Here is a 3,163-nt window from a genome sequence, read left to right on the forward strand (position 1 = left end):
TTTCTTCCCGATGGTTTTCTGTGCCGGGGAATCTCCACTAGGAGGCAAAACGTTACCAAAAAGAGGTGGAGGCTTCAAAAAAAACGCGAGTGCTCGCGGTGAGGTGTGGCCGCTGTGCCTTGAAGTCACCTCCGGAATCGACACTGAGAGAAAATATCAAATTCGGTAAAATATCAAATCCAAGGAAAGCGTTTCCAGGGTTTATCCCAGCAGGAAGAATCCAGCCGAGGTGTGCAGGGCGAGGAGCCCTCCTGCTGCTGGGCTGCAACAGGTTGGCATTTAGGAGTGCTAAATTAAGAAAAAAAAAGTAATAATGGCGTGATTAAGACTTTATAATGGTTTGGCTTGGAAGGGACCTTAAGGATTATCCAGTGCCACCCCTGCCATGGGCAGGGAAACCTTCCACCAGCCCAGGTTGCTCCAACCTGGCCTTGGACACTCCCAGGGATGGGGCAGCCACAGCTTCTCTTCTTTACTTAAATTGCTTCAAACCTTTAGAACACCCTGGAATCGTGGGATAAAACAGTGGGATTAGCTTGGCTCAGGTAAATAAACTGCCTTAATACTCGTTTGATCTCAATCAACTTAAAGGCTTTTTTTTTTTTTCTTTTTCTGGAAGAACACCCTTTTTCTTGCACTTCAGTCCAAAAAGCCTTTCCCAGGAATTTTTGGCCATCGTTTCTCCTCTATTAATGTGTGGTTTTCTGTCCCTCCAACCCTGCCATTGTCACAGCGTTTTCCATCCAAGGATTCAAATTACTTTACAAACATTAATTACATCATTTAAATGCCTCAAGGAACCCGTGGAGTGGTTCGAGCACAGGGCTGAAAGTCAGGCCTTGTGAATGCTATTTCTGGCCCTGCAGTGACTCACTCTATAATCTCGATCAATTTATTTCTGACTCACCAATTTTAATAGTCCCACTTGACTGATAAATATTCATGCCACAGGTGTTGTGGCAAACGCTTCCTGAATGAGGGAGGTGACAAACACTCGTGTTAACCTGTGATTTTAGGCCTGCAAAGTGGGATTGGGTTACCTGGGCAGGTTTTCTATTGAAAATCATAAGTAGCTCATTGTTCTGACTCCAATCTCGGATGTATCTGCGGCCCTTCCACCTGTAAGCATGTTTTATTAAATGGCTTTAATTACTGCCTTCTTTGTACTACATGTGGCTAATTCTCTCCCAGTGATATCCCAGAGACATCCAGATTTTCCACAAGATATTTAGTTGTCACTCAGGGCGTGCAGTCAAACTGGGAAGAAACGGTGGTGTTAAAAAAGGTGGGTTTTAAATGCCCAACATTAGTGGAGATGAAGATAAAAAGCACTTGAAATGGGTATTCTAGTACAGGATGACTGTGACACTTGTGCATACAGGCTTTTTCTCTAGCTTGAAATAGTTCTGGCACAGAAATAAAGTGATTTCTTTGCATTTGCAACGGGGAGGTAACAAAGAACACTGATGGAGTTGTATCTCTGTGACTTCAGTCTGACAGTGTCGCTGTTACTGAGCTCCTACTGTGGGTACTGTAATGTTAAAAACCACAATTCATATTTTTGTGGATGCTGATGGGAGGAGTTTGTGGTATAAAAGGCTCCTTTACAGCTGTTGGAAGCAAAATGCTCATATATATATATATATATATATATATATATATATATATATATATAATGTGTGTGTTTGAGATGGGACTTCAGTTACAAAGTTCCACCAAAAAGACTCTGGGCCTCCAAAGAAACCTTAAAGTTGAGGTGATGTCAAACAGAACAAAGCTCATGATTTCTCAAGCTGTGAAAGCAAATGAAATAACTTGTTTTTACATAAGTTACTCTTGCTGGTTCTGTGTCAGCGAATGCAGAAAAAGGAGATGAGAAACAGAAGAATCTGCTCAGTGTCACACCAAGTGCCCCTGGAAATCACTCTGCTGAGGAATGGACCTGCCTGATTTTCTATTCAAAACTATCTCTTGAAATCAGTAATTTTAGAAGAACTTCATTTTCTAGATATGATAATTTCACAAAAGCAATAGGTAAATCCGTACTGAAGCTACTTGTGTAACGCCTGAAGAAACCTCAGCAGGGTCAGGCAGGTGTTTGCATCTATTTCTCTGCATTTTTAAAGCCTCTTCCATGGAAATTCAAATGTTACTCCTCAGCAAATAACCTGAGGTTGTCTCTTCATTTTCATATGGGAAGGAAACTGGTGCACACTCACAATTTGGCTTTTTGTAGCTCGTTTTGCATCCCTGTTAGGAAAAAGTCCAATTTTGTAACAGCCATGCCACCTCTATCTTTGCTGCTGATGATTAAAAAACCAACCATGCTCCGGGGTGGTTTGTGTGCTAAAGGCATCGTTTTGGGAGGACATTAATCTTAAAAAACATTAGTTCAGAGTGTCTTAACTGTGTTTCACGGACCTCATTGTTGGCTTAAAGTTGCCTGAGGCTCTGGTCCCTCAGTGCCCGAGTGGCCAAGAAGGGCCCTGAACTCAGCACTGGGGAGGCCTCTCAAATCCTGGGATTGGTTCTGGGATCCTCAGTTCAGGAGGGACATGGAGGGGCTGGAGCGTGTCCAGGGAAGGGAACGGAGCTGGGGAAGGGGCTGGAGCAGCAGGAGCAGCTGAGGGAGCTGGGGGGGCTCAGCCTGGAGAAAAGGAGGCTCAGGGGGGACCTTCTGGCTCTGCAACCCCCTGACAGGAGGGGGGAGCTGCCAGAAAACAAGGGACAGGAAGAGAGGGAACGGCCTCCAGCTGTACCAGGGGAGGGTCAAGTTGGATATTGGAGTAATTCCTTCATGGAAAGGGTTGGCTAAACATTGGAACTGCCCAGGGAGGTTTGGAGTCCCCACCCCTGGAGGTGTCCAGGGAAGGCCTGGACGTGGCGCTCAGAGCTCTGGGCTGGGGGACGAGGTGGGGATGGGCCACAAGTGGGATGCGATGGCCTTGGGCGGCTTTTCCACCCCAAATAACTCTTTATTTGTGTGTTTCCGTGCCCCCGCTCCCCTCAGGCCGCCCCACTGCCCTCGCGCCGCCCGCCCTGCGCACGCGCGGGACGTGCGCGGCCGCGGGTCGCGCCATGGAGGGCGGGAGGGCGGAGAGCGGCGCGCGCCGCGCCTGCGCAGGCGCGCCGGGGCTGTGGGCGGGGCGGGAGCGGCCGGGCC

This window comes from Pipra filicauda, unplaced genomic scaffold, assembly GCF_003945595.2.
Source record: "Pipra filicauda isolate LSUMZ 115617 unplaced genomic scaffold, ASM394559v2 scaffold498_size1627759_pilon, whole genome shotgun sequence".
NCBI lineage: Eukaryota > Metazoa > Chordata > Aves > Passeriformes > Pipridae > Pipra > Pipra filicauda.